We start from the raw sequence: 22,022 nt of genomic DNA, 5'->3' as shown, positions 1-22,022 counted from the left end.
GTGATATAAAGACATGGAAATCTCCTTTGATAAAAATAAACTATAATCCATGACATAATTGATTCATGAAAATATTCACTTAAATTATTTCAGTAAAAAGAAAAAAAATATTCCTGTTAATACAGTGCCTTTATTTTATTCATTGGTTACCCTCCAATTTGTCATAGGAATCCCTATTTTCAAAATTCTTTCCCTTCCTTTTTATTATACATGAGGCCTCATCTCTACTCCTGACTGAAACCATGCTTTGAAAGTGGCAAAGAGGGGCACCAAGGAGATAAGACTTTTGGTTCTGGTGATGTGAGGAGGCTGCATAATTCTTTTCCCAAAAAGTAAAAATCTAAGCAAAATGTGGGGCACCTGGATGGCTCCGTCAGTTGAGAACCGGACTTTTGATTACAGGTCAGGGTAAGATTATTGAGGTCCTGAGATCCAGCTCCATGTCATTAACTCTGCACTCAGCATGGGGTCTGCTTGAGATTTTCTCTCTCCCTCTCTCTCTGCCCCTCCCCTGGTGCATGCTCTCTCTCTATCTCTCTTCAAATAAATAATTTTAAAAAATCTAAGCAAAATGTTGAAAAGCACCATTTAGGGCTCTAAGAATCCGCTGAAGTGGAAAAGCTGAGAGAAATCATTCATTAAAAACTGTTGTTGCAGGAGGATAAGAAAATCAGGAGTCAGTGGCCTTCTGATGTGGATGTTACTTAGCCCCCCAAGTACACTGGACACATGTTAGAACAGTAGGGACAGCCACGAAAAGCAGGAGGCTTGCTTTAAGAGAGGACAGAGTGAGTTTGGTGTAGTGTTAATAAAAGAATCAAGCACAGTGAGAACTGAATGAGAACCATCTTTTTTTTCCAATTTATTTATTTTCAGAAAAACAGTATTCATTATTTTTTCACCATACCCAGTGCTCCATGCAAGCTGTGCCCTCTATAATACCCACCATCTGGTACCCCAACCTCCCACGCCCCCGCCACTTCAAACCCCTCAGATTGTTTTTCAGAGTCCATAGTCTCTCATGGTTCATCTCCCCTTCCAATTTACCCAAAAGCACATACCCTCCCCAATGTCCATAACCCTACCCCCCTTCTCCCAACCCCCCTCCCCTCAGCAACCAACAGTTTGTTTCGTGAGATTAAGAGTCACTTATGGTTTGTCTCCCTCCCTATTCCATCTTGTTTCATGGGTTCTTCTCCTACCCACTTAAGCCCCCATGTTGCATCACCACTTCCTCATATCAGGGAGATCATATGATATTTGTCTTTCTCCGCTTGACTTATTTCGCTAAGCATGATACGCTCTAGTTCCATCCATGTTGTCGCAAATGGCAAGATTTCATTTCTTTTGAAGGCTGCATAGTATTCCATTGTGTATATATACCACATCTTCTTGATCCATTCATCTGTTGATGGACATCTAGGTTCTTTCCATAGTTTGGCTATTGTGGACATTGCTGCTATAAACATTCGGGTGCACGTGCCCCTTTGGATCACTACGTTTGTATCTTTAGGGTAAATACCCAGTAGTGCAATTGCTGGGTCATAGGGCAGTTCTATTTTCAACATTTTGGGGAACCTCCATGCTGTTTTCCAGAGTGGTTGCACCAGCTTGCATTCCCACCAACAGTGTAGGAGGGTTCCCCTTTCTCCGCATCCTCGCCAGCATCTGTCATTTCCTGACTTGTTGATTTTAGCCATTCTGACTGGTGTGAGGTGATATCTCATTGTGGTTTTGATTTGTATTTCCCTGATGCCGAGTGATATGGAGCACTTTTTCATGTGTCTGTTGGCCATCTGGATGTCTTCTTTGCAGAAACGTCTGTTCATGTCTTCTGCCCATTTCTTGATTGGATTATTTGTTCTTTGGGTGTTGAGTTTGTTAAGTTCTTTATAGATTTTGGACACTAGTCCTTTATCTGATATGTCATTTGCAAATATCTTCTCCCATTCTGTCAGTTGTCTTTTGGTTTTGTTAACTGTTTCCTTTGCTGTGCAAAAGCTTTTGATTTTGATGAAATCCCAAAAGTTCATTTTTGCCTTTGCTTCCCTTGCCTTTGGCAATGTTCCTAGGAAGATGTTGCTGCGGCTGAGGTCGAAGAGGTTGCTGCCTGTGTTCTCCTCAAGGATTTTGATGGATTCCGGCCAATATGAGTTATAAAGTTGTGGGCTCAGTTGCTGTAAGCCAGCAAGCCAGAAATTCACCAGAAAAAGAAACAGAGGGCCCGAAGGAAGGGCTGGGTGGGCTCTCTGCACATCTCTGAAACCACTCGCATGCACAGACGAGACCTGGAGAATGTCCATGCTGACAGGAAATCCTGGGCCCTGCCTGAACTTCCGGGGCTTACCCAACCTTTGTTCAGGTCAATGGGCAAAGGCAGAAAGAAGCCTTATGGGCTTAGGTGTTTGTGCAAATCACTGGGCGACATGAAGCCACACAGAAATGAAGAATCACAGCAAAAATCATGCAGAGACATTAGGAACCACACACTTAAGAGAAATAGGTTCAGTGAATAAATTCTAGATATATTATTTTTAAAAAAGTCCTCAGAGTCAATATCAAAATCCAGAGGTACTACAGTATAGCCTTAAAACAAACAGATAATTAAAAAATATAATTTTATAATTTTTAATATAATTAAAAAATAAATATAGAGACTGTCAAATAAATGTCCTCGTATTTGCTAAACTGGAAAGGAAAGTATTGTTTAGGGCCTTTGTGATAGAAGTCAGGACTAACATAATAGGAAGGAGAGGGGGGCTCAATTCAGCTCCAAGTGCAGTAAAGACAGGTGAGGATTTATAGCCAGTGAGGAGAGTGGATGGAAAATTATTAGGAGAAAACATCAAGGGTGGGGGGCTTGTTAAACCAACTTAACAGGATTTTCACAGAAGGCAGGCCAGGGTGATCAGCTATCAGGGTAGGTGATGAACAATTTTCAGCCAAATTGCTGAAAGACAAATAATATGTTGAGAGCAGCAAAAATGCTCATTTCAGAAAAGGAAATGATGTATCATTCACAGCTGACTTCTTGTTACAAGCAACAGAGGCCAGTAGAAATAGGAATGACATATTCTGAAGTACTGGGATATAAATGACCACCTATTGACCAGGGATAATATATCTGGTGAAACCGTCCTTTAAATTGAATGTGAAGACAGCCAATCATTTTACATAATACATCATATTATGTAAAGGATAGAGCCACATGATGATCTCATTAAACACAGACAAAGCAGTTGATAAAACTGAATGTCTATTTATGGGGGAAAAAAAGAGAGAGATTCAACAAACTAGAAATAAAGGGAAACTTCTTTAACTTGAAAAACCATCTACAGAGCCACCAACAGCTAGCATTATACTTAACAGTGAGGACTGAGTGCCTTTCCATCCGATCAAGAACAGGAAAAGGATTCTCTCAGCACTTCTAGTTTACACTGTACTGGATTTTCAATACAGCACAACAAAGTACATAAAAGAACAACAACAATAAAAGGCATCGGGTTGGTAAGATGAAGTAAAAGTGTACTTATTTGAAGAAGATACGGTTTTCTATGTAGAAAATCCTAAGTAGTCTTTGAGAAACTATAAAAACTAGCTAGTGATTGCCAAGGTGAAACAAAATTTGCTGTATATTCCTATATTAGTGGTGAAGAATCCAAAAATAAAAATATTTCCATCCACAGCTTAAAAAATGACAAAATAACTAGGAATAAATTTAGCAAAATTGCGGCAAAATATACAAACCAAAACGTACAGCATTGTTGGGATAAATCTAAAAGCATGTTAGAAAGACAGTCCATGTTCATGGATTGGACAATGCAATACTGTTAAGATGGAAATTCTCCACAAATTATATGATTTGTAAATTCAATATATCTTCTACCAAGATCCTTATTAAACTTTTTTAGTAGAATTTGTCAGGTTAATCCCAAAATTTATATGGAAATATAAGGGACCTAGAATAGCCACAACAATTTTAGAAGAGAAAAATAATTTTACAAGACTTACACTATCTGATTTCAAAATATACAATTGATCTACAGTAATCAACACAATGTAGTTTTGGCATAAAGTAAACTATACATGAAAGGAACAGAAGCCTAAACTAACCTCTTCCATTTATGGCTAACTGACTTTCAGCAAAGATACCAAGGTAATTCAATGGGGAAAATATAATTTCTACAATAAAAGCTGCTGGGACAATTACATATTTCTGTGCAAAAGGTAAAAAAATGAAAATAGAAATTAGTTGAGACATTTATTTTATAACATTTAAAGTGGATCACCCGTACAATGTAAAACCTAAAACTATGAGTCTTGTAAAGATAATACAAAAGAACATCTTCATGAACTTAGGTTGGTAAGAGTTTCTTAAATATGACATCAAAAGCATTATACACAGAAAGAAAAAAAGATAAATTGAACTTTATCAAGATTCAAAGGTTTTGCTCTCCCCAAACCACTATTAAAGAACATGATAAACAAAACATTATAAGAAAATAACTGCTAATCATATGACTGATAACAGACTTGCATTTACAATTTACAAAGAGGAATTACAAGTCAATACTAAGAAGACACACTACAAATATAAAAAATGAGCAGAAGATTTGAATAGACCTTTTATCAAAGATGGAAAGATTGCTAACAAGCACATGAAAAGATCTCAAAATCACTAGTCTTTGGGGAAATACCTGTTAAAATCACAATGAAATATGGAAATATACTTGCTATAATGGGCTTGATAAAGAAACTGACAATAGTACTCATCAGGGATGGTGTGGACAAGTAAAGTGTACAAACGTGTTAGAAAGGAGTTTGGCAGTTTCTTGAAAAGGTTAAGGACACACCTCTCATATGACTCAGCAATTCTACTCCTGGGTGTCTACAGATACACCCAATAGAAATACACAGTATCTGTCCATAGAAAGGCATACAGAGAATTCCTAGCTACATTATTAATGTTCTCCAGAACTGGAAATAGTTCAAATGTCTATCAGTGAACAGATAAACAAAACATGCTGTTTTTATAAAATGAATACTATTGAGTAAGTCAAAGAAACATATAGGACTGAGTCATGCTACTGCTTAGATGGCTAAACACAGTCGTGCTATTTCTGCTGCTAAATACAGTAGTCCTGAGTCCTGCTGAGTGAAAGGAGCCAGGACAAAAGAAAAGGCAACATGGTGCACATTTCCAAATTTTCAAAAATTTTTACAAAAGGCCCATTTTAGGGACAAAAAGTAGAACTGGTTTCCTAGAGGAAAGGTTCCTAGTTCCCTAAGGAACCGTCCTGGGTGAGAATGATGTTTGGACCTAGATTGTGGTAATTGTTACACAACTGTTACTAAAATAATCACAGGTATGTGCACGACGATGAATGTGTATTAGGACATGTAAATTTCACTCAATAATGTTCTCAGGAATGACAAAGAAAATTTCAGCTACATATAGGATCTTTATCCATTTTGCTTTTCTACTGCATTGACGGGATACTATTCAGGTTGACTAGAACACCTGTCATAGTTCACTCCTTGTTTTGTGATTTGATCCATTTTTCTCTTTCCTTTCTCCCTCCCAATACACATTCTGAACTTTAGTTCTTCACTGTATCTTATAAACAAATTTTCTATCTCTCTCTTTTAAATCTTTATGTCCTGCTCTCTTCTCAGGTAATTGACTATCAGCTCCGTGGTACACCATGACATCTTTTTAAACCTACTCCTTCAGGGATGTCTGGGAGGTTCCATCAGTTCAGTGCCTGCTTTTGGCTTGGGTCATGATTCCAGGGTCCTGGGATCAAGGCCAACATTGGGGTCCCTGCTCTATGGAGAGTCTGCTTCTCCCTCTTCTTCTGCCCCTTCACTTGTGTATGCTCTCTCTCTCAATAAAAATCTCAAAAAAAACCAAAAACAAAAACAAAGATAAAACAAAACAAAACCATTAAACCTACCCCCTTTCCCGAGGAATGGACAGAAGGGAAAGTTCTGGAAACCAAGGAAGCACACTAGCCTTATGGAAGAAAAGTGGAGTACAATCAGTAAATTCCACTTTTTTTTTAAGATTTTATTTATTTGTCAGAAAGAGAGAGCACAAGTAGGCAGAGTGGCAGGCAGAAGAAGAGGGAGAAGCAGGCTACCCATTGAGCAAGGACCCCTCCTCTCCCACCACAGGGTGGGGCTTGATCCCAGGACCCTGGGATCATGACCTGAGCTGAAGGCAGATGGTTAACCAACTGAGTCACTCAGGTGCCCCAGAAAAATCCCACTTTGGAAGCATGAGTCTTTGTTAAGAAAAATCATAAAAGGGAAATAAGGTGAAAATGTGGAATATAGAATGGGAATACGATTTCAAGGAAGGATATCTTCTGTGAGGACAACTTCTGAGGGAGAACTTTAGAATGAGAGTATAACCCTGTCAATTGTGCCTCTCACATGTGATATTGAATCACAGCTAAAGCTAGACGAGGCCACTATCTTTGCCTTTTGCAAGAAGCCAAGGTATACAGCCAACCTGGGATTGCTTGGAAATGTAGTTCTCACTGGTAACTTTGGGTAGGTTTGGACAGATTAGGGGTCAATACTATGTGGCCTCCTGAGAGACAAATGCCCATTGCATTAAAATTATGCCCAGAAGCTTGTGTCACTAAAAATTTATACATAGGAGATGGCATATGGCTTTGATGTTAAAGCAGATGAAACCCAGAGTAGCCTGAAAGACAAGTCTCTGTTGCCTACTCGGGTAATGGAAAATGTATGATATATGAGAATAACCTGGTTTTGTTAGGAAAGCTGACATAATAACATGGCATTATTTATTGAACGTTGTTGTGTTAAACATTTAATCTCTTGGCTTCAGCTGTGTGATATAATAAAGGATTTTTGGATCACTTATATAGTTGATAAAAATGAAGCTTGAGTGGATATTGATCTCTTGGATAGAAAGATTATTTGGGAAAGCAACCTAAAACTCACCAGCCAGGTAACAACCATGGGGACAGATTTGATGGAGGAAGAGTTTAATTTATGTTTGAAAAACTTACATACACCACTGAATGTCTCTATCAGCACTTATAAAAAGGTGTAAGTAATAGAAGATGAAGAAAAATAATCTTTAAAATATTAAAGAAGCATCAGATAACTTAATTAGGAAAAGGTATGGCTGGGAATGTATTTTGCAGAAGAAATGCCAATTCCTTACCAGGTAAAAGATATTCTGGTGTTTACCAGTGTTTTGGTAAGTCTCCTTTTATGCACTAGGTACTACAGAAGTTGCTATACCAAAAATTTCAGAAAAATGCCTCCAACGTATGTATTAAGGGGATTATATATCCCAAGTGCAGATGATTTAGGAGGCATTAGTAGTTGTATTTAGAGGTCATAAGACTTCCACTGTGTTATCGCCATAAAATTTTTATTGTTGTCTGTCCTGTATCCTCACAATAAACTTGTTCCTACAAGAGGCCTATTGGTTTTCAGGGTTGACAGTCAGTCTGAACCTAAGACCACTTCTTCTGATCAAGCAAACTGGACAATGCATAAATTAGTCATGTCCACGTTATGCTCTCTAAAGCCTTAATGGGAGCTGGTGATGCTTTGAAGTTAAAAAAGCTTCCAGGACTAATGGTCACCCCTCTTCTTTTCAGCATGTCTTAGACTAATCCAAGATGGCAGCGACCTCAGTAGAGTAGGTGTTTAGCAAAGGGATCTTTCAGGTGTATAATTCACTAACAATACATTAATAATTAGTTTTTATGGACCAAAGTATTGTTACTGGAGATGGAGTTCTCATTTAGGCATTCCTCTGCCTGATGAAAAGCTCAAGAACAAAACAGCAACAATATTGCCCAAGAATTTGGAGAGCTAGTTCCTTTTCTGTGGTAACTTCATAATCCTCTAGAGTGCTTGAGTCTCATTACGCAGACTGTGAGATTGTAACCTGGAACTTGAATGCTTTCAAGCTGCTGTGCTCTCTCATGCTCAGCTTCTACCCTCGCTGACTCCAGGAAAGAGATCCTCCAAGTCGGCATCCAGCAAATGCCACAGCCCAGACCTGAACTCATCCTCTGAAAGACCTAGTCCTAAATACTTCTTCAAGAAATCTTACATTGTCTACAATTCCCAATCTGAATTACTCTGGTATGTGGGATTTGCCTTTAACTGATAGGTAAACTGATCTATTTATTCAGACCTTAATCCATGCCAGACGCCACATTCTAAAGTGCAGAAGATACAGACAGCATATTTTCTGTTTGTCAGCTTGTGTTCTAGAAGAGCAGACAGGAAAGAAAAGTATCTTTAATAAATGTACTAGTAGGGAAGGATAAGAAGACATGACAAGGTCCAGAAATTCCTGTAATGATAGGGGCTTGGAAGAAGAAACCAAGGCGTCCTTGACTTAGTAAAAGAAAGGCAAATCTCTTACCATTCGGTTCCTCCCATCTCCAACCGCATTCAGAGTGGTATCCTTAATGCCTCATGATATCCCATGCCTTTGGCTGTTACACATCCACCTCCAGTAACCTTGCCTGTCTGAGCACTAATCATCCTGCTAGGTTCATGGAGTTCTCACCAGCAACGACACCTTCCTGGCTATTCAAGCCCTACCAGACCATCCTCCCCTCCCCACTCATGTTTAATGAACTCTCATTGTATTCTTAGTATGTTCCATGTAATTTTAAAAAATCAAGAATGATTTGTGATATTTTCTGATTACTTCACTGTGAATAAGTGTCATTTCTTACTATATATATATACACACACACACACACACACATATATGTATATATATATACTTTTCAAGGGTTAGCACTGGGTTTTTTTCATCGTGCTTTTCAGGCCTCTAGTTTAGCATTGTGTACATTAAAATCTATACACATTAAATTATAATTTGTCTAAGAATATACTTATAAAACATATGCTTGTAATATGCATGTATATTAGGGCTTTCTAGTTGGTGTTTTCAATTGTTTTATTTGCCAAACTGAATGATCAAGTTTACTAGGCTTCCAAGAAATCCCTATTGCTCTATTTGGAATAGTGGCTTTTTTCTAAGATTCCCTGTCTGTGAAACATCTCAACATGCAAGCATTTTTCTTTCACTCAAAGGACTACGCTTTGACATTTTAACATAATTTACTACAAAAGGGAGTTGAAAGGGAAACAGGTTTTTTTGTTTTGTTTTGTTTTGTTTTTTCCTGAAACAGTGGCTGAAAAAGGCAAACAACTTTGGTGATACACAGAAAAGAAAAAATAAATAAAATACATTACACATTTTTGTTTCTTCTAGTTTCCAAATTTCAAGCCAATTATCTAGTAAACTGGCAATATCTAGAACTATAATGATTAGAAAGAATATTGTCAAAATTAAAAACCTACCACATAAATAATATTAAAAGCAATCATACACAATTAAAAGCTTTACAAAAATGCAAGCATTTAAGCATCCATTATTAAAACTGACCATCAACGGCTTTCACTGTGGCCACCCAAAACATGCTATATAAACATGAAAGCAAACAAGTGTAACATCTTTTACAAATACATTTTCTTTGAAAAACTGGGTTTCTAAGTGTATCAGGAAAGGGGGATGGCAATCAAAAAATGATACAAAAGCCAAATGAGAGAACTAATTTTTAGCTATGCAAGTTCAAAATGCAGATGTCTGTGACACGTGTTGATATCATTAATATTTTCCGCAAGTTTATCAAATGGGAAAACTTACTCTGTCCAACATAACTCTTAAGGTATTGGGGTGCCTGGGTGGCTCAGTGGGTTAAGCCGCTGCCTTCAGCTCGGGTCATGATCTCAGAGTCCTGGGATCGAGCCCTGCATCGGGCTCTCTGCTCAACAGGGAGCCTGCTACCTCCTCTCTCTCTCTCTCTCTGCCTGCCTCTATGCCTACTTGTGATCTCTCTCTGTCAAATAAATAAATAAATAAATAATCTTTAAAAAAAGGTATTAAGATCAATTGAGATGTTAAAAAATTTTGTAGTATTTAACCAGATGATACGAGCCATATTTATCATCAGAAAAAACAAAAATATTGTGTGCCTCTCTCTTCCCCACAACACTAGTGATTACCGAAGGTCAGAAATTAAATGTTAGTATTATCTTTATATATAACTAAATGTTAGTTAGTATCTTTATTCCTTATGATTAGCACAATCCTAGGCACTTCTTCCAACAAAGTGAATGACTTTCAAATACATGTGTTAATTATTCACTTTTGCTTCTCCAAAAAATGCAAGTGCTTTCTCCAGACATGTTTTCAGTCAGACTGTTTAGTGTCTCAAGAGCATTTGCTGGAGAGAGTCTTCTGGATAATCAAGCTAGGAAGTATGATGTCCTAGGGACACTAATCCCCCTGCAGTTTAGCTGATTAATACTTTAATCACTTTAATCTGAAATATAGGTAATTTCCCAACACTCATACCTAAATTAAAGAACACTTCTTTCACATGCACCCATTAGTTCCTTTATCCACTTGTTCATTAAACGAAAAATTATAGAAAATTTACTATGGACCAGGTGCCCTGCCTGATGTTGTATACAAACAGCAGTGAAACAAGAGACAAAAAGGAGACACTGACAAAGTCTACACATCATGGGAGCTTGCTTGAGCTTATTACCCAATAGGAGAAATAGATCATAAAATTGTAATAAATTTGGAAATACGCTATGAAGGAAGAATCAGGCTGCTCTGGGATAACAGAGGGAGTATAATGCAGGAACGGAGTCCAGAAAGGCTTTTTTGAGGAGGTGACATGTAAATTGAGATCTTAATGATGAAAAGCATGTGAATAGAAGTGGACGCATTAAAGAGCCAGAGAAAGATGGTTGGGAAGACGGAAACTGGAGAGTCATCAGCAGAGTGGTCATGCAGGATAGTGACTGGGCTTTATTCTGACAGCTGCGGAAGATCCCTAAAGGTGTCAGCACCACAGTTACTGCTTTGCTCTCCTATTCACAGGAGTCCTGTGGGGGCTATGTGGAGATGCCAGGGAGAGGAGATACACCCGGAGCCCAGAGGAGGGTGCTGGAAAGTCCCGGCTAGAGCTGATGGCAGCTTGTGGAGGAGGATAGTGGGGGGAAGAGGCTGGAGTAGATACATTTGGTTGGTGGCTAAGGGGAAATCAGTAGGACTTGGTAACTGATGGAGAGGAGGGAGGACGTGAGACTGTGCCAGGACTACCTCTGGTTTCCAACCTGCAAGTATGGGGAAGGTGGTGCTTTCTCACATATGAGGAGAGCCCTCCACGTATACAGAATTCAGATGGTATAACAGAGTCTCAGCTTCAACATGAGGAACCCATGCAATTTTAGGTATTTGTTTTCATTCTCACGCAAGTAGGTTTGGGTAAGAAATCGTATGGTCTTCGGTAAAATTAAACTATTTCAAACATCAAAAATAAATGAAAATTGTATATGAATGTGAAAATATGCTTACAATTCTGCATGGTTTGCCCATCAAATTGTTACCTGAGATTTGCTGAAATACTGAACTCCACCAAGACTTTAACATAAACAGTCAAACTTGAGTCATGATATCACAAACCTAAACACACTCATGCACACATATACCGCAGAGAATGCTCTCATTATTTTACATAAAATAAATTGTCAGAAGGCATTAAAACACCACATGGGTTTATCCTGATTTTGTTTATAATGCTGGAAATCATAAAAAAAAAAGAATTTCAGTATATCCTTTTATATATTGTGTTTATGTGTCCTCCTCAGAGTATAATACACATGACACATGGATATACACAAATGAGGTGGTCAAGGCTATTAATAATCGTAAGTGTTTTATATAATCCATGAGAATAGTTCAATAATACTAATAACTAAGTAACATTTATATACAGTGGATTTGCAAAGTGCACATATGTTGGTAGCTTATAGAACTCAGAACACCTTTGTGAAGCTGGTACTATATTTATCACCTTTCTAAAGAGTAAAAAACCTGAATATAGAGGACTGAGCTATTTGTCCAGAGTCACGTCAGGGCACAAAAGGGCAGAAGGAGATGTAGCTCATCCGGGTCCAGAGTCTATCACTTATAACTTAGATTCAGTATCACCTCTGTCACTTACAAACTTTGAGATTTGGGACTGATCATTTTATCAGCGTGTTCACTCAAATTCTTTATCAAATGAGCCTGGGAACAAGAAACATTTTCCAAGTCATTTCCAGCTGTTCTGTTCAGGGACCTCTGACTCAGCCTAAGAGAAATGTGCCAGTATTGAGTGTCTTCTGTCTGAAGAGCAGGAAAGGCATGGCCTCACTGAGGCTGTGGAGTTAGGAGAGGGCTGGGGGGGGTGGACAACACTTTATCTATAGGAATTCCAAAAAGAATTCATTTTTAGAATGAGAGATTTTGTATACTGACTGAGAGACCATGGTGGGAATCAATTCCATGGCTATTTGGTGAAGCCCTACCACAAGGAAGGGATTGTGCCGAGCACTGGTGGTTAGGTATCATTAAGAGTCCCTGTCCTGGAGGAATTTTCAGGTCATCAGGGTAGACAGACGCATGTGAGCTAAACACCATGCAGGACATGGTAAATTGTGTGCTAGGTAGAAGTTGCTAGTTGGATGTGTAGAGGATGTGCATGCAACCATTAATTCAGACTTGCTAGGAAAAATAATGGCTTTACTTAAAAGTCACATTTGAGTTGTGTGTTAACAACTGAAAGAAAAAAGGCATCATTTGGATCAAACCTTGAAACTTGAGAGAGATGTCGACAGACTCAGAATGGGAAGGGATAGTCCATGCTGGAGTCAACAGAAGGAACAGAAGGAACAAAATAGAACTATCTCTAGGATCTCAAAATTGATTACTTGGGGGATGTAGCAGGAGCTGAGACAGAAGATCGTGAGGCACTACAGAGATGTTCTTAAAGACACGTGTGGAGATTGGGCTCTTCCTCAGGTAGGGAAGACCTGTCCTGATTTGTTCTGCAGAATAAGAACATGGTGGGGGGCATCTGTGGAAACGGAGTTCCACTCAGAGTCCACCATAGTAGCCTAATTTTTGGCAGGCCATAGAAATAGGCAAATAATGACAGATCCATTTTGGAACAGCGATTTCAGCACCTGGACCGTCACCTGTGTGTGAGCAGGGGAAAGAGAGGGATGAGAAATGACTCGAAAGTGGCTGCTAAAGCCTATGTAATCTTAGATGTGTTTCTGTATTAGATGAAAGACCATGGATTAGTTAATTTATCTTGGAGTATGTCCAGTCTGAAGTTCCTAACCAAAACCTGTATTCCCCCCTACAACAGATCCTTGGAATGTCAGCTGGATGTTGAGGTAGTCACAGGGCATTGAATCTTGGTAGACACGACTATATGTTGTGGTAATGACTAAAAATGAGGGAATACTAAGAGAACGAGAAAAATAGAAAGAGGTGGAGGTAAGAATCAAAGGACTCAGCTCCATATGAGACTCCATCTTCATGAATCAGCAATTTCAATTTTCCAAAGTATGAAATCTTATTAAGTGTAAAGATGAGTTTTCTCAAAACTGGCCATATATCAGAGTTGCTTTGTTTTGTTAGGTGACTCTCCCAATGGGGCTCGATGGTGAGTAGTCAGATGGCTAAAATAAAACCATGGCAGGATGGAGTTGAGGCATCCTCATTTTCAAAGGCTGCTCATGGAAATCTTTCTATTCAGTTAGGATCAAGAACACTGATTGATGAAAGTTGTGAGAGTTTAGGAAGAGCATCTATGGAGTGTGGACTGGGGAGGTAGCTACTGATAGGAAACCTACATCTTCAAAATATTAAAATTATATATCAAAATCTCTATCTTCAATATTGAGCAATTGGTTTTTCGAGAAAACCAGTAATGTGTGGAATGAGACCTAGGACAACAGAGTGTGATATCCTTGAGTGTCACCCTGTGGGAGTTCTTTGATGGCCTATAAGACGTTCTTTCTTTCTTTAAGAATTTATTTATTTATTTGACACAGAGAGAGAGACATCACAAGTAGGCAGAGAGGCAGGCAGAGCGAGAGGGGGAAGCAGGCTTCCTGCTGAGCAGAGACCCACCCCCCCGCAATGCAGGGCTTGATCCCAGGACCCTGAGATCATGACCTGAGCTGAAGGCAGAGGCTTAACCAACTGAGCCACCCAGGTGCCCTAAGACATTCTTTCATGCAAAAAAATCATTCTCACTCACGCCGGTTATCTCCCCCTAAACACAAGATATGCTAGTAATCTGAAGGACACAGATTCTGGTTTGGGGCAGTACTCTACCAGATGTAGCTCATGAGACATTATGTTCTATTTACATCACTCAGGCCTAGGAGATATAAAGCTAGAGGACCAATTTATAACAGAATTTGTAATAAGGACCTGGTTCCTCACATCCTTCTAACCAACGCATCCACTTCTTACATGCCCCTCCTAACAAGAAGGGGATAGACTCAAAATAGTTGAGTAGGTACCAACATCGCGCCAAGAAAGTCTTACAGTTGCATTGAAAATGATAGATTTAAAATTATCCAATTAAAATATACTTAAAATCTGGAGACCCCTGGGTGGTTCACGTCATGATCTCAGGGTCCTGGGATCAACTTCCACATTGGGTTCCCCACTCAGTGGGGAGTCTGCTTCTCCCTCTGCCTGCCTCTCCCCTTGCTTGTGCTCACTCTCTCTCTCTCTCTCTCTGAAAAATAAAATAAAATATACTTAAAAGCTGTTATCCAAGGTACTCCCTGATTAGTACTCACTGTCCCCTTTGCTTCTGATACTCTCACTTTTCTTTTTTTTTTAAATTTCACTTATTTATTTGACAGAGAGAGACACAGCAAGAGAAAGAACACAAACAGGGGGACAGGGAGGGGAGAAGCAGGCTTTCCGCAGAGCAGGGAGCCCAATGCAGGACTCGATTCCAGGACCCTGGGATCATGACCTGAGCTAAGGCAGAGGCTTCACTGACTGAGCCACTCAGGCGCCCCTTCACTGTTTTTGACATAAGAATACTAACCAACCATAAACAAGTTGATCTTGGGGGGCAGCAGGGCAAGGCAGGCTGGGGTGGGAGAAGCCAGAATCTCTTCAGAGACTGTTATGAGGCAGGGGCAGGCCACAGTTCTTCGTCATTTTGCTTTATTTGCAAATCTTTCTTTTCATAGGAAATGTATTTCCTTTCATTTCTAGGCTCCTGGAGGATGTTTTAGAGACATACCATCCTGTTACCACATAGTGGGAATAACATTTAAAATACTAATTATAATGTTTCATTTCTTGGTGCTTAAATAATTTTTGAAAAAACAAATCCATAGAGATGCAAACAATACTCTATCTTCATAATCTGCGTGGTTCAGGGAGATATACAAAATATGAATCTTTAAAGGCAAGAAAAGATCTATTTTATAAAGAGGTACATAGGGAAATTAACTTCTGTAGCCTGCAAATGCCAGAAATAAGCTTTTGATCCCCCAAGGCAAACATTTTTTGAGCTGTTTCCACCACATAATTGCTATGATTTTCTTAGTTAAACTTTCCAGTTCCCTGCTGTTTGGTTGATACACACACACACACACACACACACACACACACTTTTACTTTCAATTATGTTATTATAGAGATGAGAATCAGGTCTAATTAAATAAGAACATGATGACGATAGTCATTCCTTTATCTGCATAAACTGTAATTTTGCTGCTTTTGTAATAGGTGCCAACGTAAAGATAAATGTAGCTCACTAGGTCCACCAGTTGACTAGAAATAAAGGCCAGCATTTTTACACCTTCTCGTTTATTCATACCACCTGCCTGCAAGTGTCCCTCTGTCGCCTTTGGATAAACATTTATTGAGCATCTACTACACTGAGTATGTACTAGGTGCTAGGAATTGTGGGTACAGAGGTTATGGATGCAGAAATAATAACCTAAACAGAGTTCTACCCTTAAGGCAAATGGCTGAAAGGGTGGATTTCATCAAAACGAGACAAGATAGGAATGGAATGTGCCATTGCTTTTCCCCAAATACCAGATGCAGTTGAAGGTATTGATATACGCAAGCAGGTACAGGTGAATTTCCAGCCTTTCCCTAACCCTTTATATGACCCTAATAATATAATATAATTGTTATGTAATATGTAATTTGTGTAATATATGTAATTGTTATGTAATATGCAATATGTAATTTACTACCAATTTGGAGCTATGCAAATACTCTGAAAGTATATAGAATCACGGCGCTACTGGCCTGAAAGCTACTTAGAATTATTGAGTCTGACTCTAAAATTTAGAGGATAATCCACATAAGTGATCTTTACACAGTTGAGCAACTGAAGCTCTCAGGGTTCGCTTTCTAATTATCAGTAATGTATGTATTGTTAGTAAAGCTTCAGATCCAGGAAAGTGGATGTGAAATCTTGGTTATCTGTGTTTCTAAACAGCTCCCTCATTAACTCACAGCATAGTCAGTTTGGAAAGTGCTAGATTCCACTCTTTCTAAAAACCCTCAAGGAAGAATATTATGACTTCTCTATAAGTTATACTCAAAATACAAAAAAAGACAAAAACCCACATATTTTAAGATAACTTGTAATTAATTTAAATGCAGCAAGTACACAGTTAATAATAGAAATAAGACAAATCAAGGAGAAAGATTTTGCCCAATCTCTGGGTTTTCAAAGACACTACTTACAGCACAATTATAATTTTTCTCTGTTGCAGTGATTCCATTTTATGTCTGGGTAACCACTGTCCAACAGTATTATCCACTAATTTATTAAGGCAGTCTTCTGTCTTTATCACCAAGGGAAATTCAACCCATATTTGCAGAAGTTCAAAATAATTGGAAGTTTTCAACTGTATGTCTAATACTTGAAACTTCAGGGTGTTAAATACATTATTATATTAAGTAAATATATGTGGTACATTAAAAATTTAAAAATCAAATATAAACTAGTCAAATAGCTATGTTTGCCTTTAGTAACTAATTGATTCCACTTTAAGTGGAATTGGGTGCCTCACTGCCTCAGTCAGTTAAGCGTCTGCCTTCAGCTCAGGTCATAATCTCAGGGTCCTGGGACTGAGTCCCACATTGGGCTCCCTGCTATGTGGAGACTGTGCTTCTCTCCCTCTCTCTGCTCTCCTCCCACCTCAATAAATAAAAGCTTAAAAATATAAAGTGCATATAGTTGCACTTTTATTTGAAAAATAAACATAAATCTAAAGTTCTTAAACTCAATTATGCCATACCATGAGTCTGAGCTCACTTAAACTTCGTTTCTTAACGTACACTTTGCATAATGCCCATGGAATTAATGACTTTCTGTGAATCTGCACACCACACAGGCAGTTACCTGAATGACGCTGTCGCCGGGGCTCATGTCTGTATACACATAGACATCGTATGATTTTTCAGGAAAGGTCGGAGTGTTATCCTTTGCATCCATCACCCAAATATTGACAGTAACTGGCTTGCTTTCTTGCACACCATCGAATGCCGTTATCTTCGGGGAGAGAAAAATACATGTAACAGAGAAGTCATGTGATCAGAAGCAGCACAGAATTCACTCTTACAATTTAAGACATTTCTTATATATAATTTCAGTTTTAAATGGGTGCCAAAATGTTCTGTGGATAAAAGGAAAAAGACCTACGATAGAACATATAAGCAGAGGTGATTGTAGAGGATTCTGTTTTATTTTTCATGTATCCAATTCCAAGCACATTTTAAAGAAGCAGATGTGCAAAATGTGTTAGAGCCCTGGGGTGAGCCAGTAACATTGCTGATGTTAACCACTACTTAATATTTTAAAATAAAAAAAAATAGGAAGTTATTCTTCACATTTCCATATTCTGTATACAATGCCATAGAAGTGTTTATAGTCAACATACTTATATCACAGAAGAAAGTAGGTGCCCTAGAGATGTGATGTCTTTTTCTGGTAATTCACCAAGTGGCAATTTTTATAGGACTTAGTGCCATTAGTTAATAGTGATATTGTAATTACATCATTAACATTTTAGGAAGGTCTGACAAACAAAATCAGCATTATAACACCACCGTCTTTGTTCTGAATAACTCTTGAAATCCACTCTGTATCTAAGTTTTACCTGTCAGGTTTCTGGAAGCTCTGGCTCTCAGAAGGAAATCCTATGTAAGTCCCACAATCTCTACTTTTTTATCAGCTCATTTTTCTCCTATATATGAATAAAATTCATCTCAGAAAGTCAGATAATACAACTTTCTTTTCATCTGTATTCACTTCTCAACTGCGCTTTTCATACACAAAAATATTTCTATTTTTTGTTAACTATTTACAATTACAGCTTGACTAATCTCCCCTCACTTTTCTTTTCTCTTTTTTCTTGATTAACCTATACTCGGATCTCTCCATCAGATACTTGTTTTGGTGGAGGCGGCCCTGTCCTGTGTGTTATAAGGTGCTTACCAGAATCCTTAGTGTCTCCCTCCCTGATACAAAATGCACCTCTCACAGTAGTGATGGCCAATGTGTCTGCAGACATTGCCAAATGTTTCCAGAGGAGGGGTAGGATGGGCTTGGGAGGCGCAGGGATCATCCTAGTGGCTTAACCCCATGACAAAATTTAAAATGTAATAACAAAAAAAAATAAGTTAAAATAAAACAAGGGTTAGGAAATAATTATTTGTGGATTCTAGATGATACTATCTCAAATTTAAGTCAATTATGAGTGTATGGTGAAAAACAAGACTCCTATTTTCCTGTTTCCATCTTGAAAATTACTTTTCCTCCATTGGAAAGAATTTTAACACTGTTGCAAAAACTTATAAAACAAAACAAAAAAATACATGTGAAGAATTTTATTATTGAGAATCTAAATTCTCAATTCCTTGAAAATACTGCATTTTCCTCCTAAATTATTGACTTCTTAAGTTTTAAACAGATATCGTTGTTTACACACACACACACACACACACACACCCATATGAAAGCCTTTTTTTTCCTTTACCTCTTTATTTAGGTTTATTCCCAGGTATCTTATGGTTCTTGGTGCTATAGTAAATGGAATCAATTCTATAATTTCCTTTTCTGTATTTTCATTGTTGTGTATAAGAAAGCCACTAATTTCTGCACATTGACTTTGTATCTTGCCACGTTGCTGAATTGCTGTATGAGTTCTAGTAGTTTGGGGGTGGAGTCTTTTGGGTTTTCCATATAAAGAATCCTGTGATCTGCAAAGAGAGAGAGTTTGACTTCTTCATTACCAATTTGGATACCTTTTATTTCTCTCTGTTGCCTGATTGCTGTTGCTAGGACTTCTAATACTATGTTGAACAAGAGTGGTGAAAGTGGGCATCCTTGTCTTGTTCCTGATCTCAATGGGAAGGCTGTAATCTTTTTCCCATTGAGGATGATATTTGTTGTGGGTCTTTTATAGATAGATTTGATGAGGTTCAAGAATGTTCCCTCTATCCCTATACTTTGAAGCGTTTTAATCAGGAACGGATGTTGGATTTTGTCAAATGCTTTTTCTGCATCAATTGAGAGGACCATGTGGTTCTTCTCTCTTCTCATATTAATTTGTTGTATCACATTGATTGATTTGCGAATGTTGAACCATCCTTGTAGCCCAGGGATGAATCCCACCTGATCATGGTGGATAATCTTTCTAATGTGCTGTTGGATCCTGTTGGCTAGGATCTTGTTGAGAATCTTAGCATCCATATTCATCAGTGATATTGGTCTGAAATTCTCCTTTTTGGTAGGGTCCTTGCCTGGTTTGGGGATCAGGGTAATGCTGGCTTCATAGAAAGAGTCTGGAAGTTTTCCTTCTGCTTCAATTTTTTGAAACAGCTTCAGGAGAATAGGTGTTATTTCTTCTTTGAAGGTTTGGTAGAATTCCCCAGGGAATCTGTCAGGTCCTGGGCTCTTGTTTTTTGGGAGGTTTTTGATCACTGCTTCAATCTCATTATTAGATATTGGTCTATTCAGGTTGTTGAATTCTTCCTGGTTCAATTTTGGCAGTTTATATTTTTCCAGGAATGCATCCATTTCATCTAGGTTGCTAAGCTTATTGGCATATAACTGTTCGTAATAACTTCTGATGATTGTTTCTACTTCCTTGGCGTTAGTTGTGATCTTTCCCTTTTCATTCATAATTTTATGAATTTGGGCTTTCTCTCTTTTCTTTTGGTTAGTGTAGCCAGTGGCTTATCGATCTTATTGATTCTTTCAAAAAACCAGCTTCTAGTTTCATTGATACGTTCTACTGTATCTCTGGTTTCTCCCTCATTGATCTCAGCTCTAAAATTGATGATTTCCCTTCTTATGTGTGGAGTTGGTTTGATTTGTTGTTGATCCTCCAGTTCTTTAAGGTGTAGAGACAGCTGTTGTGTTCTGGATTTTTCAATTTTTTTTTGAGCGAGGCTTGGATGGCTATATATTTTCCCCTTAGGACCGCCTTTGCTGTATCCCATAGGTTTTGGACCGAAGTGTCTTCATTCTCATTGGTTTCCATGAATTGTTTCAGTTCTTCTTTGATCTCCTGGTTGATCCAAGCATTCTTTTTTTTTTTTTTTTTTAATTTTTTTTTTCCCAATTTATTTATTTTCAGAAAAACAGTATTCATTATTTTTTCACCACACCCAGTGCTCCATGCAAGCTGTGCCCTCTATAATACCCACCACCTGGTACCCCAACCTCCCACCCCCCCGCCACTTCAAACCCCTCAGACTGTTTTTCAGAGTCCATAGTCTCTCATGGTTCACCTCCCCTTCCAATTTACCCAAATTCCCTACTACTCTCTAACGCCCCTTGTCCTCCATGCTATTGGTTATGCTCCACAAATGAGTGAAACCATATGATAATTGACTCTCTCTGCTTGACTGATTTCACTCAGCATAATCTCTTCCAGTCCCGTCCATGTTGCTACAAAAGTTGGATATTCGTCCTTTCTGATGGAGGCATAATACTCCATAGTGTATATGGACCACATCTTCCTTATCCATTCCTCCGTTGAAGGGCATCTTGGTTCTTTCCATAGTTTGGCGACCGTGGCCATTGCTGCTATAAACATTGGGGTACAGATGGCCCTTCTTTTCACGACATCTGTATCTTTGGGGTAAATACCCAGGAGTGCAATTGCAGGGTCGTAGGGAAGCTCTATTTTTAATTTCTTGAGGAATCTCCACACTGTTCTCCAAAGAGGCTGCACCAACTTGCATTCCCACCAACAGTGTAAGAGGGTTCCCCTTTCTCCACATCCTCTCCAACACATGTTGTTTCCTGTTTTGTTAATTTTGGCCATTCTAACTGGTGTAAGGTGATATCTCAATGTGGTTTTAATTTGAATCTCCCTGAGGGCTAATGATGGTGAGCATTTTTTCATGTGTCTGATAGCCATTTGTATTTCTTGATTGGAGAAGTGTCTGTTCATATCTTCTGCCCATTTTTTGATGTGTTTGTCTGTTTCGTGTGGGTTGAGTTTGAGGAGTTCATTATAGATCCTGGATATCAACCTTTTGTCTGTACTGTCATTTGCAAATATCTTCTCCCATTCCGTGGGTTGCCTCTTTGTTTTTTTGACTGTTTCCTTTGCTGTGCAGAAGCTTTTGATTTTGATGAAGTCCCAGAAGTCTATTTTCGCTTTTGTTTCCTTTGCCTTTGGAGACGTATCTTGAAAGAAGTTGCTGTGGCTGATATCGAAGAGATTACTGCCTATGTTCTCCTCTAAGATTCTGATAGATTCCTGTCTCACGTTGAGGTCTTTTATCCATTTTGAGTTGATCTTTGTGTACGGTGTAAGAGAATGGTCGAGTTTCATTCTTCTACATATAGCTGTCCAGCTTTCCCAGCACCATTTATTGAAGAGACTGTCTTTTTTCCACTGTATATTTTTTCCTGTTTTGTCGAAGATTAATTGACCATAGAGTTGAGGGTCCATATCAGGACTCTCTACTCTGTTCCACTGGTCTATGTGTCTGTTTTTATGCCAGTACCATGCTGTCTTGGTGATCACAGCTTTGTAATAAAGCTTGAAATCAGGTAAGGTGATGCCGCCAG

Source organism: Neovison vison, chromosome 2 (assembly GCF_020171115.1).
Source record: "Neovison vison isolate M4711 chromosome 2, ASM_NN_V1, whole genome shotgun sequence".
NCBI lineage: Eukaryota > Metazoa > Chordata > Mammalia > Carnivora > Mustelidae > Neogale > Neogale vison.
The sequence above is the reverse complement of the archived record's forward strand: the minus strand, read 5'-3'. Positions refer to the sequence as shown.